Genomic DNA, 15742 nt, shown 5'->3' with positions numbered 1-15742 from the left:
TATATTATCTTACTACTAAGAGATAATCTCTTAGCTAATTAAAAGAAGATATTTTTCTCTCTCATCTATCTAACACATGAATCATGCTTTATGTAAAAGAAAAACTCATGAGTCATCCAATGGCCCATGAATTAACTCGTATGGCTAAGTTTTCCTAGTACTTGGATGGTACCTCTTTTGATTAAAGATATAATAACTCTTATTATGAATGAATAAAGAGGTACTAAGTTGTAAAAACACACCTTGTGTAGGTCGCAAGTTTTTCTTTAGAGTAAGAGAGATCAGTGTAGATAGCCGGTGGAGTGCTGGTGAGCTAGGGCAAAATTACGTCTCAATAGGTCTTAATTCTTTTTTAGGGAAATGTTAATAAATAGACGAAGGCTATGGCGGATGACATCCTCCTCCCGCAGGGCTGTCGGATCAGCCTTGGTCACTGGCCATGTTACGGGCCTCACCACCTCCTCTTATCTTCTCCAACCAAATCACATCTATTGTCTTCGCCTTATGCACCTTCTCCAACAAAATCACATCTCTTGTCTCCGACTTATGCACCTGCTTGTGTGCGACGCCGCCGCCAAAGGCGAGGTATGAGTGGGGCTACTTCTTCACGACGTGCCAGGCGAGCAAGATGAGGTTTCCAAATCGCGCATGATGAGTGGATTTATATAGTGTTTTAAGCATATCTAATGCTTCATCTAGCAATTATTATGTTCATCATACATGATTACTTGCTTCCATGCATTCTCATGTGACTGTTGCAGAACATATAGTTTTTATTAGAATTTTATACTTTACCTTGTCTTTGGTGTATGTACGTGTTATGGAAATTTATGAACACAACATGGTAAGAGCATCTCCAGTCGCGTCCCCCAAACCGTCCCCCAAACCGCGCCGGATCGAGCGTTTGGGGGACGTGTTTCGTTCGTGCCGCGTTTGGGGGACGTCGCTCCCCAGCCGCGTCCCCCAAACGCCGCCCCCAAACATTTAAAATAATTTTTCTGGCATTTTTATTTCAATTTCCACAAACTAATACATAATTTGGAACGTGGTTTACACGAAAACACAGTTTGGAACATGGTTTTCCACAAACTAATACATAGTTTGAACCATGGTGGACACAAATATAAAATATTGCAAAGAAACTAAACCTAACTAGGCCGTGCATCGAAGGTTTCGTGTGTTCGCTGCTAAGAAAGAACACTCGAGGGCACACCCAGATCACCTAAACTCGGAAAATCCAGCGGGAGGATGGTGCCCTTGTTGGTTCTACCGATGAGGCGAACAGGCAGAAACCTCCGTGCACGTATTCGCCGCGAAGAAACAACACTCATTCGGTCGTCCTCCTCGTCGGTGCCGTCGTCGTCCCCGTCGACGTGGTAGTCCCGGAGGCAGCGCCTCTCGTCGAAGACCTTGACGCTCATGTCCCCGTTGCCGAAGTAGGAGAACACGAGGATGAAGCCGGCTTCGAGGCTGTGGTGGCGCGCGAACTTCTCCCGGCCGATGTTGAGGTACATCTTGCCGCGCGCGTCGTAGATCGCCTTGACGATCCACCGGCAGTAGCCGCACGAATGCTCCCGCGGATGCATCGTGCGCGGGCGTACGCCGCCGACGTACTCGGCGAAGGAGTCCGGCAGCCTCTGGATGCCGCGCGGGTCGCCCTTGAGGACGTGGACGAACTCGAACAGGACGTCCGGCTCCACGTCCATCTCCGACGATGAAGACGGCGGCGTGGGAGGCGACGGCGAGCGTTCAGCTATGCCGCGGCCACGACCACGACCACGACCACGGCCGCGGCCGCGAGGTCGGCCTCCGCCTCTACCAGACATAGCGTCGAGTCTTGTTGAGAGATGGTGGCGGCTAGGGTTTGGGAGAGAGGCGCTAGGGTTTGCGTGTGAGAGGGACGATGAGAGGCGCCCCTTTTATAGGCCGGAGGGAGACGGAGGAGCGGTGGCGCTCATTAACGCCGGCACGCAGAGCTAGGCGCGACGGGACGCGTCGCTGCGCCCTCTGCGGGAACCTGCACCGTCGCTGCGCGCCGACAACTTCCGTCGCGAGGTAGGCGACGGTTAGGTTTAAATTAATTGTGCCGCCGACGGGTCGGCCCCGCCACTCCCCGCCTCGCTTGTTGTGTCCGGCGTCCCCGGAGCGTCCCCCGTGGGACGGGGACGGGCTCGGGCGCCGGACACCGTATAGGGGCGCGCCGGACAAAAAAGGGCTTTGGGGGACGCGGCTGGAACGCTTTTTTTGTCCGGCGCGCCCCAAATCCCTTTGGGGGACGGTTTGGGGGACGCGACTGGAGATGCTCTAAAGGGAGCCAAGAGGGGGCAATATGGAGCGGTTACATTCACCAAAACTTAAGTCATATGGAAGCTAGAAAAGTGAAAATTTCCATCATCGCATAATAAAGATCCAAGACCATGGTATTGTATCTCTCATCCATATGAATCTAATGATTCGAAGAACGCCCCAATCAAAGTTCGTACAAATAAATGATGCCTAAAATACTAAAACATTAGAGAGCAGCCAATGAGCAAATGGTACGAGCGTAGGGTCATACCGTGCAGCCGTACCAACATCAGCTTGGCCGAAATCATCAAACCAAACCATTTTTAAAGTGGGAAAAGGCGTATTTGAAGTGAAACACTCCCATACACTGAACCGATCTGCAAGAGCCTATTTAAGGAGGGAACCCTAGCCACCTCCTAAATCAATCCACAGAACAACCATCACAACATCCATAGCCACCACACCTCCAGCACCTCAAGATCCATCAACATCATGTAGGGATTCGTAGCATAGAAAACAAAAAAATTCCTACCGCAAGAACGAATAACAAGCCAATATCTAATATAGTAGATGGTAGCAACGAGGTGAAGATCAACATACCCTCGAAGATCGCTAAGCGTTAACGAGATAAATCTCGTGGTGGATGTAGTCGATCACTTGCCGCTTTCAAAAGCGCGTAGAAGATCTTGACGGTGCCACAATCGGGCAGCACCTCCTCACTCGGTCACACGTACGGTGTTGATGACGATGTCCTTCTCCCCGTTCCAACGGGCAGCGGATGTAGTAGATCCTCCTCGGAATCCCGCCAGCACGACAGCGTGGTGACGGTGGTAGTGGAGATCTCCGGCAGCGCTTCGCCGTAAGCACCGCGGGAGAAACAGGAGGAGGGAGTAGCTAGGATTTGGGAGAGGGGGGCACTTGGGGCGCCGGCCTGGTAGCCCCTTGGTGGTGCGGCTGGATTGGTGTTCTCAGTCCCCTCCCTCTCCTCTATATATAGGTGCAAAACCAAGGGTTCCCTCAAAAACCACTTTGAAGTCCAACTCCCAAACTTACGAAAATTGGAAACCTAGATGGAAAGGAAGAAATTTTCTCCCTTTCCTTCTTCTATGGCCGGCCAACAAGGTGGAGTCCATCCCACTGTTGGAGATATGCCCGAGAGGCAATAATAAAATAGTTATTGTTATATCTTAGTGTTCATGATAAATATTTACACTCCATGCTATAAGTGTATTAACCGGAAACATTAATACATGTGTGTTGTGTAAACAACCAGAGTCCCTAGTAAGCCTCTCTTTTAACTAGCTTGTTGATTAATAGATGATCATGGTTTCCTAATCATGAACATAGGATGATATTAATAACAAAATCATATCATTAGGTGAATGATGTGATGGACACACCCATAGTAAGCATAGCATGAGATCAAATCATTAAGTTCAACTTGCTATAAGCTTTCGATACATAGTTACTTAGTCCTTCGACCATGAGATCATGTAAATCACTTACACCGGAAGGATGCTTTGATTACATCAAACACCATTGCGTAAATGGGTGGTTATAAAGATGGGATTAAGTATTCGGAAAGTGTGAGTTGAGGCATATGGATCAAGAGTGGGATTTGTCCATCCCGATGACGGATAGATATACTCTGGCCCTCTCGGTGGAATGTGATCTGATTAGCTTGCAAGCATGTGACTAGGTCACAAGAGATGACATACCACGGTACGAGTAAAGAGTACTTGTCGGTAACGAGGTTGAACTAGGTATGGAGATACCGATGATCGAACCTCGGACAAGTAAAGTATCGCGTGACAAAGGGAATCGGTATCGTATGTGAATGGTTCTTTCGATCACGAAGTCATCGTTGAATATGTGGGAGCTATTATGGATCTTCAGGTCCCGCTATTAGTTATTGATCGGAGAGGAGTCTCGATCATGTCCGCATAGTTCTCGAACCGTAGGGTGACACACTTAAGGTTTGATGTCGTTTTAAGTAGATATGGAATATGGAATGGAGTTCGAATGTTGTTCGGAGTCTCGGATGGGATCCAGGACATCACGAGGAGTTCCGGAATGGTCCGGAGAATAAGATTCATATATAGGAAGTCACTTTCCAAGTTTGGAAATGATCCGGTGCATTTATGGAAGGCGCCAGAATGTTCTAGAACTTTCCGGAAGAAATCACCATGGAAGGTGGAGTCCCGGATGGACTCCACCAACCCTAGCCGGCCAGCCAAAGGGGTGGTGGACTCCACCTCCATGGCCGGCCATAGGGGAAGGAAAGGGAGCAATCCCACTTCCCCTAGGTTTCACCCATATGGAAGTTTTTGAGTTGGACTCTTATTCGGATTTTGGGCAAACCCTTGGGGGTTCCACCTATATAAAGAGAGGGAGAGGTAGAGGGCTGGCTACACAAGTTGGCCGCACCATCAAGGGGCTCCCAAGCCGGCGCCCCAAGCCCCTCCCCTCTCCCAAACCCTAGCTACTCCCTCCTCATTCTTCTCCCACAGCGCTTACGGCGAAGCCCTGCCGGAGATCTCCACCACCACCGTCACCACGCCGTCGTGCTGGCGGGATTCCGAGGAGGATCTACTACATCCGCTGCCCGCTGGAACGAGGAGAAGGACATCGTCATCAACACCGTACGTGTGACCGAGTGCGGAGGTGCTGCCCGATTGTGGCACCGTCAAGAACTTCTACGCGCTTTTGAAAGCGGCAAGTGATCGACTACATCAACAACGAGATCTAATCTCGTAGGCTTTGGAATCTTCGAGGGTTAGTCTCATGATCTTCATCTCGTTGCTACCATCTACTAGATTAGATCTTGGCTTGTTATTCGTTCTTGCGGTAGGAATTTTTTTGTTTTCTATGCTACGAATCCCATCACCCACTTGGTGGGTTGGCTAGGGCTTGTGGAATCCCTCCGGGACTCTACCTGCCATAGTGATTTATTCCGAACGATTCTGGAATCTTCTACAACTTTCCATAAATGTACCGAACCATTCCCAAACTTGGAATGTGACTTCCTATATATGAATCTTATTCTCCGGACCATTCCAGAACTTCTTGTGATGTCCTGGATCCCATCCGAGACTCCGAACAATATTCGAACTCCATTCCATATCTACTTAAAACGACATCGAACCTTAAGTGCGTCAGCCTACGGTTCGTGAACTATGTAGACATGATCGAGACTCTTCTCTGAGCAATAACTAATAGCGGGACCTGGAGATCCATAATAGCTCCCACATATTCAACGATGACTTCGCGATCGAATGAACCATTTACATACGATACCGATTCCGTTTGTCTCGCGATATTTTACTTATTCGAAGTTTGATCGTCGGTATCTCTATACCTAGTTGGACCTCGTTACCGATAAGTACTCTTTACTCGTAGCGTGATATGACATCCCTTGTGAGCCAGTCACATGCTTGCAAGCTAGTTGGATGACATTCCACCGAGAGGGCCCAAAGTATATCTATCCGTCATTTGGATGGACAAATTCCACTATTGATCCACATGCTTCAACCTATATTTTCCGAACACTTAGTGTCACCTTAATATCATCAAAGCATCCATCCAGTGTAGGTGATTAACATGATCTCATGGTCGAAGGATTATGATACTATGTAGCTTAAAGCTTGAAGCAAAACGAATTTAATGACTTGATCATATGCTACGCTTACTATTGGTGTATGTCCATCACATCATTCACCTAATGATATGATCTTGTTATTAATAACATCCAATGTTCATGATCCATGATCATATATTAATCAACAAGCTAGTTTAACAAGAGACTTACTAGAGACTCTTTTACGTTACAAAACACATAAGTATTAATGTTTCCGGTTAATAAAATTATAGTATGGGATGTAAACATTTATCATGAACACTAAGATATAACAATAAACACATTTATTATTGCCTCTTGGGCATATATCCAACACATCAAACCTTGGAGGAAGGTTGGCGAAGAAGACCAAAAGGAGTCACCTGCTCCATGCGGCACCACTGCCTCCACTCTGCCGATGTTATTTCCATTGGAATCACCACCGCTACTTCTTCTTTCCCAATCATGGTCTCCATGATGGGTTGTAGCGTGGCTTAAACCCGGAAATTCAATTCGGCACATGGGAGCATATGCTCCTGCCACCGGAAAAATATTTTGAAATGTTCAAAAAATTCGTACAAAAAATTTCTCGCTTACGTATCAACATGTTACGTGCGCACATCAAGTCTTGCGAAAAATCGACATTTTTTGTTACTTGTGTGAAAAAGATAAACAAAACGTCTAGTACACAACTTTTTCTTACAGAAAAATTTGTCTTTTTTACAAATGACACTCAAAATGTCGATTTTCTGTGAAACCACTTTGTGAACGTGTAGAATTTTGAGGTGTATCCACTAAATTTTATGTTCAAATTTTTCAACATTTTAAAAGTGCATTTAAAATGAAGTTTAAAAACCGGGAGCATATGCTCCCGGGTGCCAAAACACCACTCCCGGCTTAAACCCATTTATTAATGTTGTGATTATGTAAATATTTCTGAATAGTGTAATGGTCTAAAATGATTTGGAGCGTAGTGCCTCCCTCTTCCCATGAGGGATCAAATCTTAGATTTGATACTTTGGTGTCTCATAAATATTGAATATTATTTTAGTGAGCAGCGACATCACCTTAGTCAATATCAAGATCCGTCTGATTAATTTATTGGATTTACTTTCTCGAAGGTGCTTATAGAGATAGAGCATGTATGCGCACATTTTTAAAATCAGTGTATGTATGTATCTGTAAGCCTTTGTGTCTGTTTCACAAAAAAATTAAGAAACTAAATAAATACCTCTGAAGATGGAGATGGAGGGTGCAATGTGTGATGGGATGCGTGATGGATTTTCTCGTTACTATTTTTTTGCGAAACTCAGTACAAGAGGTAGCACTAGCTGAGCCCATTCGTGTTTGCTCCTTGAGATCTGCAACAAAAGAAATAGCACAAAATCTGGCGAAATATTCTGGAAGACGCCCAGAACGACCTTTTGTTTTTACAGCCACTACTACCCTTTCTTTTACCCTTGAGTCTTTTTTGGACCATATTTACCCTTGAGGTGGGATCATTTTTACATGAAACGTTCAATTGCGAAGGCCGTAATTTGTACCGTGCCTGAAGTTCTCGCGGCCCATCACAGCACGCTAGCCCATTAGGGTTTGATGCGCCAAGACAGGAACCGCGTCGGCTATAAATTGCTCTCGCCTCCCCGTCCTCTAACCTCATCGCAGCCGCCGCCTCCGCCTCCGCCTCCGCCTCCGCCTCCGCCTCCGCCTTCTTCCTTCGCACTTTCCAGACGGAAGATTTGTTTCAACTTGTTCGTTCTTTGTTTCTCAGCGAATCTGGTTTCCGTTCTTCTGATTTTTCTTCGTTCTCCGCCATCTATCTATTTTTAATCCATTTATTTGTTTGTGCTTCATCATCTGGTCATTGGGATGATCAGTCTCTCGAGGCTGATCGGTTCCCTATAGACTCGTTCCCTTGAAGCAACATCATCCCGTTGTATCTCGAGTTCGCCCCTCTAGTGTGCCCTGCGAGTTCCTCTCGCAGGGTGCCGGCGGCTCTTACATACATTTACATCGTCCATATTTGGTCCTACCTTGTCTCTGTTTTGATACGTTTGATTTCTGACAACCTTGATGAGCCAATTTTACAGTTACAGACCTGTAATGACTCCTGCGGAAATGATCGCATGGTTTAAGAACATCTAAGGGACTGAGTTGTCTTGTGAAATCTAGATTCGTATCGTGGATCTTGGCTGTTCGTAAGTTTATACTAGATCGTAGCCGATTTTGTATGATCTGCTTCTCTTAAAAGTATTCGTATTCATGCCTGTGAACTCACTTTATGGTTCTTGGGCATTGACAAGACGGGGAGCAGAAAGCAATTGTTCCTCTCGCTATCCAGCGCGGAATTCTTGATGCAACTGGACGTCGAGGAACGACAATTTGTTTTGATGAACTTGAACCTTTTTATATCGATTTTGCATCCGAACATTGACCTTCCATCACTGGACACACTTTACATGGAATAAATTGACTGGGAAGGAGGAAAGGAAAGAAAAAACAGAATAATAAAATTTGTTTGGCAAACATCCGCTGCACGGTGTGCGGCTATTCGAATCGAGTTTGATTTCAGAAGGTTAATATTACGGAGCCCTCATTCTGTCTGCTGAAGATTTGAAGCTTGAACACTCTGCATCGCGTGAATCCGTAAACCTGACCGTCGAGATGGCCCGGTTGAGAACATCAGGCATGAGCAGGCGTTGTCAAAGCAATCCCTGAGGGTTCTTCATATTGACTTGTCATTTCATCTAAGAAATTTGTTAATAGTATGGTAAAATGGTTACTTTCAAAATTTGTTTTTCCTCGTAGGCTCTAGAGCTGATCCTGTTAGATCACTTGTTGATTAAAGTGAAACCTTTGTGAACCCATGGGAATTGATACAGGGAGGGCACAGTTTTGAATGCAGACACTCGTTTTACCAGTGTTTCACTTATGTAGCCCACGGCCCAAGCTCACCACTCTCAGTTTGCGTTCACTGACATAGTTAGTTATGCCCCTTGGATCTTGATGCTTTAAAACACTGAATGCTCATGCCAATACTAGCAATTGTTCCACGTAATTGAAATTTTCAAAGTTGAAAGTTCCCTATGCCCCTGTGATATTGATGCTGTAGAACACTGAAAGCCCAAGCCTACCTTAGCTAGTGTTCCACTTGTTTAAATTAAAAACAGCAGGGATTGTTCAAAAGTTCTTGTCTTTTCAATCTTGATTTGCTTTGCTTTGCTCTGTTTTGTTTGTGCTTTGCCAAAGGTATCAACACGTGATTTACTCCATTAAATTGTTCGTGCTTCGTCATCTGGTCATTGGGATGATCAGTCTCTTAGGCTGATCGGTTCCCAATAGACTCATTCCCTTGAAGCAACATCATCCCGTTGTATCCCGAGTTTGCTCCTCTTGTGCCCTACGAGTTCCTCTGGCAGGGTGCCGGCGGCTCTTACATACATTTACATATATGCAGCGTGGTTCTTCTGTCCTGCTTCGATACGTTTGATTTCCGACAACCGTGATGAGCCAACTTTACAGTTACAGACCTGTAATGACTCCTGCGGAAATGATCGCATGGTTTAAGAACATCTAAGGGACTGAGTTGTCTTATGAAATCTTGATTCGTTTTCGTGGCTTTTGGTGTTCGTAGTTTTATAGATCTTGCAGGTTTTGTATGATCTGCTTTTCTTGGAAGTATTCGTATTCGTGCCTGTGAACTCACTTTATGGTTGACGAGATGGTAAGCATAAAGCAATCGTTCCTCTCGCTATCCAGTGCCTAAATTTGAATCTTGTGATTTCCGGTAACCTTTTGATTTCAATTATTCATATTAACATTGCTTTGAACTGCCCTCCTTTGACTGGACGTACATTACATGAAAATCATATGCTACGAACTGGCACGACACCAATGGAGGAAAGGAATCAAATAGATGAGAATACTATCATAGAACACAAGCAAGAACACTATCATAGACTGCAGAGAACTTAGACGATACAAGTTCACGACACACCATTTTGCAGAGACGATCATTGTTTTGGATACGGTAGATAGGATCATAGTTCAACACACTAGACATGAATAGCAACTAGACACGACATGGTACCATGTTAGCTTCAAACATGATGCTTGGAGACGACACACGTGGTGTCATTGCCATGGTACGGGCACCTGCTCACCACATCGGTGATGTTGTGTTCAAAGATGAACACACTGTACTTCAAGGAGGACACCTTCTGAAGGTGAGGAACTGACCTACTTTGAGTTGATGGGTGACGGTGAAGGTTGTCCATCCCTAGTTGATGAATGCGTCATTGCCTTCTCTTCTCGTAGTCATCCTCTAGTTGCATCTAGTGTTGGTGGTAACGATGATGTTGGAAGGAATTTTTTGAACCACTTGACAAAAGTTTTAGGGATCATGAGCCGGCCGAAGGTGGGCTTGAAGATGATGTGGAGGAAGTGGTCCGGCCCTGCCTCCTTGTGGAAGTGGCTGACCTTAGCCGGCCTTCCACGATGCTTCTTCGCTGGTCCCTCGCTGGGAACCTGAGCAGTCTGCCCCAAGAACACATGACATTAGAGGTGTGCCTGCTCACAAGTAGTTTAGATAAAAACGACATTGATAACATTAGTAAGGCCTCATACATAAGTGTAGTGTGCAACGACTGTGGCACACATGATTAAGTTTGAGGCCACCACCTAGCCTTCCATTGTACATTTGTTGAATCATTGGCCAACGCAAATGAGGCCTCACACATTTGGTCACATGGCACGTAGAGGGACTGTCCCCAAACTAAGTTTAGTGTACAACGAATATGGTACACACGACTAAGTTTGAAGGAAGCACCCTGCCTTCCATTTAAGGATGACAATGGGCAGGGTATGGGCAGGGTAGAGCAAATACCATACCCATACCCGTATAGTTGATGGGTATAAACTTCTACCCATACCCGTGCCCATGGGTATAAAACTTTACCCATACCCATACCCGGCGGGTACCCGTACCCATTGGGTACCCGGTGGGTAGGTTAAATTGTACATAAATTTCTCGCAATTTTGCATTTATCGATAATAAATTCGATTAAAAAATGAATTATCTCAACTCGATAACATGTAGTTGAGTACATAACAATTAAAAAATATAAAAATCACATTCTCGTATAGTAACTCATAAGTCAATAAAAGTAGACGTGTAACATAAGAAACTAAGAATAAACGGGTAGGGTATGGGTATACCCGCGGGTACAAAGCTATACCCGTGCCCTACCCATGACTTAACGGATAGGGTATGGGTACTACCCATGGGCATAAAAGTGTACCCATACCCTGCCCATGCGGGTACGGTGCCCGCGGGTACCCGTACCCGTGGGTAAAATTGCCATCCTTACTTCCATTGTGCCTTTCTTGAATCATTGGCCAATGCACTAGACAAACCAAAACAAGGCCTCATATGTAGGATCACACGGCAGGAAAAGGGACTGCCCGCAAACTAAGTCTAGTGTGCTAGTAATACGGCACACATGACTAACTTTGAGGGTAGCATCCTGCCTTCCGTTGTGCCATAGTTAAATCATTGGCCAATGCAGAACTGAAGAAGCAGAAACATGCAAAATAGGGTATCAGAGGCCTCATACAATGAGGACATATGGATGAGATATTTGACCAGAACCAATGGTATGGTCATGTTAAGTCATACCATAGGTTCTGATCAATCATCTCCTCGTACTATGATCCCATGTTATAATTATTGGCCTAGTTCAATCAAGAAACAACACAAGTAACAGTTTAAATTGAGTACATTACGAGGGGTACTAAGGGTACATTACAAATTTTACTTAGGCCACATTACAAATTCTCCTACAGTACATCTAGAACACATTCATCACTCATCACAAGTAGAACTTATCCTCTTGAGCTTATCCTTGATTGAAAAGTTTGCTTGAAGCAGATCGTATATGTCATACTCTAGCTTTCTCTTCTCAGCCTCCAAAGCCTTTTTTCTGCCTCCCATTCCCGTTTCTTAGCCCTCTCCACTTGTGCTTTTGTTCTCTGCAGATTCTTGAGCATAGCAACTTCGTTCTTCAAGTCCTCCCACTCCTCTTGCGTCTGAACAAACTAGCGCGACTCGACTTAATCTTTCGCACAACAATCACAACATGCTAAACCCCGACACAAAAAACTCTCCCCCTCTATGCATGCACAATAAAATCTGGTAGTTTCACTAATCCAAAGCTCGATCTTTGAAGGATCTACCACGATTGAAGATTAGAGTAATAGATCTAAGAAAATCGAGACCGTGAACAACAAGAACAACAAGCAATGGCGAGGAACACGTTGCAAACATCAATCCGAACCCTATCCTAATGGAAACCCTAGCACATCTAATGTGCATGTCGTCGCAAATGCCCGAGAATGGCATGTTCTGGTAGAACGAGTTCGAAGATGTGAATGAGAGGTCGTTACCGCCATTGTTCTGGCCGAGGACGAGCTCGAGGTCGCGGGCGAACTCGAGATGCCGATGAAGACTGCGAGCAGGTTCCGGCCGATGTCGCGCTGCTGCTCGCCGACGTCTCCTCCGGTACCAGTGCTCCTCCGTGCGGCGGTCCAGCGCATTGGTTGGCAGGAGGGGAAGCGCCGGGTGATGTGACAATTTGGGGGAGGTGAGAGTACGGTTGAGAGTGAGAGGACGGAGAGGGGAGCGGTGAGGCTAATTATGGCACGTGTTCCCGGCGTTTCCGTCTCCCTTCCCCAAGCGTGCAGCCTTCTGGCCGCAACGGGCCTGGCCCTGGAGAAACTACCATTCCGGGCGTTCCTCCAGGGCCTATCCCAAGGGTGCTTTGAGATCCGGTTAATGCAAGAACGCAGTGGCCTGCAGGCATCCAAACGGGCCAAAATTTATGTTGGTCGCTATAAGTACTATGTGAGCTTTATTGATGATTTTAGCAAATTTACATGGATTTACTTGCTCAAAAATAAGTCTAATGTGTTTCAGAAATTTTGAGAGTTTCATCAACATGTGGAACATCTCTTTGATCGAAAAATTCTAGCCCTACAGTCTGATTGGGGCGGAGAGTATCAAAAGCTCAACTCCTTTTTCTCCCGGATTGGGATTTCACAGCAGGTCCACAGGCCCAAAGCATTGGGCGGTTTGGGGGTACACTGCATAAAGGACTTTGGCACTGCGCTTAGATTAAGGTGGATGTGGCAGAAATGGAAGAAACCCAACAAGCCTTGGGCCCACATGCACATTCCAGCATCTAGAAAGGGCAAGGCCTTATTTGCAGCAGCAACAGACAGATGGCTGTTTGATCTTCGCCATCTAGAAAGGGCTTTGGACATCCGGGCATCTTCAAAATCTCGGTTAGAAAAAACCGAACGGTCAAGGACGCCCTGGCGAATGAGAAATGGATGATTGATCTTCGCCATCACCTGGATGTCCAACACCTGCCGCAGCTTATCAGGCTTGCACAATTGGTGGAATCGGTCCAGCTCACAAACGTGCAGGATGATATTGCATGGAGGTTTGGGAGCAAACAAGAATACACCACTAAGTCGGCTTATAGACTCCATTTCTTGGGGGCGGTCGGAACTGATTTCAGCAAGCTGATCTGGAATGGTTGGGCCCCTGCTAGGTGCAAGTTTTTCATTTGGACACTGCTACTAAATCGGGTGCTCACGGCGGACAAGTTGCTATTGAGACAATGGGAGAACGAGTATTTCTGCCCTCTCTGCCGAAGGAATTTAGAAACTGCTAATCATCTTTTCATGGAGTACCCGTTTAGTATTAAGGTGTGGGAGAAAATAGCCTCCCACTTTGACCTAGATCCCTAAAACCCACACATTGGGTAGGAAAGGACATCACCATACATGACTGGTATAGGGGCATGGTTGGCAACCACTCCAAAGCCCAAAGGAAAAAAGATCTTCCCAGCCTCCAATCTAGTTTGCTGGGAATTGTGGAAGGAAAGAAACAGACGAATCTTTGAGAAAAAAGAGATACCCGTGGCTGCTTTCATCTCTATGATAAAAGACGAGGCAGCAACTTGGAGAATGGCTGGTGCACCAATCCCGCTAGTTGACCAGTCCGGTGGCACACCCTTCGATCCGGGTTGATTCCTTTTTTCTGTCTCTTGTCTTACAGGATGGCCGCTTTTTTCGGCCTTCCTTTTTCTGCTGTATCTTTCCCCGCTATTGCAATGAAATAGCAGCTCTCCTGCTGTCATTCAAGAAAAAAAGAATAGCAGTTTGGCGCAGGTGTTTTTTTTGGCTTGTTTGTGGGCCACCGGTGCGGACACGGAAATAGGGGTCTGTTCTCTGCTCCTAGCCATGTCCCCCATAAAAGAAATCTAAACTTCAAAATTTTAATCAAAATTCATTTTAAAAAGGCAGTTGCATGGATAGTTTGGCGGTTTCATACATAGTTTACACAATTTTTTTTAAAAAACCTTAAAACTAATAGCGGCCACGGCTGATGCCTAGGCGACAGTACATCGTTGCCACGTAGTCCATGAGATCCTCGTCGTTGGCGGGTGGCTGCTGTAACCATGGCTGTTGTCGCGGTGCCATCGCAGCCTGTTCGACGGGTTGGCCTTATCGTCGTCATGCGGGTTGATGATGAAGCCGTGGCGTCATGCGCGCTCGGTTTGCTCGCGATGATACTCTGTTGCGGACCATGCCTCTATGAAATCGTCTATCGCCTGTTGCCATCAGCACGACCTTGACCGAGGTGCGCTCCGTGATGCGTTGGCCTGTAAATTCTTTCTTGTCCTCGTCGATCTTCAACTGGAAACCAGTCACCTTGTAATCTAGTGGTGGCATCCACTCCTTCGCCTCGCGCTTCGGCTTGACGAGGTGGAAGATGTCGCAGGGACGAGAAGGCTGGCGCGAGGTGCAACGGTTGTGGATGATGATGCCACAGTCGGTGCGCATGCGGAGAGGAGGGCCGTATTGCTGCTCGTCGTTCACTGGCGCGAGCGGCGCAACATAGCATCGACAACGAGTACCTCGTCGTTGACTTCATCAACATCGGGTTGTTGCAGTCGACAATGTAGTTGAGGACCAGGGAGTGTCCTCCCTGGGCCGCTCCACCATTGCCGTTGGATGTTGGCTGACAATGGTCCGTTGCTACCTAGGACGATCCGGTCCCTGCGCTGCCACACGAAGAATGCTGGCCACACGTGGCGGTTGTCGAAATTGCATCGTGGGTCGTTGCGCTCCTCGTTGTGAGGACCGACCAACGGTCGTAGGTCGCTGTCGTGCGCACCGCTCCGACCGGCACCGACAAGCCGCCGGCGCTGAGCACCTAGCCCGTCGGATAGCGCATGTCTGGCGATACTAGGTACCCCACGTGCCAAAGGGCTCGCGCCTCCTCAACGAGCAACCAAAGCCACCCAAAGCCGTTTGCGGCAGCGTCGTCACCTTAGTAGTCGCGGTGGAGGGAGGGGATTTGCTCGCCGGTTTGCTCGGGGATTTGCGGTGGAGCGTAAGGTTTGCACGGAAAAGAAACGACAACGATGGGGCAATTTTATAGCGGGGAAGGGCATGCGAGCGATGGGTGGGCATTAACACGGACGCGCGAGGGTTTTCTGGGATGTTTGCGATCATCGATTGTATGCATTTGGGTTGGAAGTGCCATTTTCTTAGCAAAAGTTGTACAAAGGTCATACCAGAGAGTGCAGTGTGATACTTGAAGCTGTGGTAGATTATCACCTCTGGATTTGACACGCTTTCTACGAAATGGTGGGATCTAACAATGACATAAACCTGCTGCAATGCTCTCATGTTGCAAGGCTAGCTGAGGGGCACATGCTCCAGTCGTTAACTTTGAGATCAATGACCACACATATGACGTATGACCAA

The 15742-nt window shown here is 46.6% G+C and overlaps 1 non-coding gene and 2 pseudogenes across 1 annotated transcript; all 3 read left to right on the top strand.

The window, feature by feature from the left end:
* The first annotated feature begins 7965 nt into the window (after window positions 1–7965).
* LOC124693687 lies at window positions 7966–8061 on the top strand (annotated as a pseudogene).
* Window positions 8062–8136: 75 nt separating this feature from the next.
* LOC124693967 lies at window positions 8137–8285 on the top strand. Its single transcript, XR_007000405.1, has one exon. It is a non-coding gene; the product is annotated as a small nucleolar RNA snoR136 (small nucleolar RNA).
* Window positions 8286–9397: 1112 nt separating this feature from the next.
* Window positions 9398–9493, top strand: LOC124693685 (annotated as a pseudogene).
* The last annotated feature ends 6249 nt before the right edge of the window (window positions 9494–15742 follow it).

Source organism: Lolium rigidum, chromosome 2 (assembly GCF_022539505.1).
Source record: "Lolium rigidum isolate FL_2022 chromosome 2, APGP_CSIRO_Lrig_0.1, whole genome shotgun sequence".
Taxonomy (NCBI): Eukaryota; Viridiplantae; Streptophyta; class Magnoliopsida; order Poales; family Poaceae; genus Lolium; species Lolium rigidum.
This window is presented reverse-complemented; position numbering and strand designations above follow the sequence as displayed.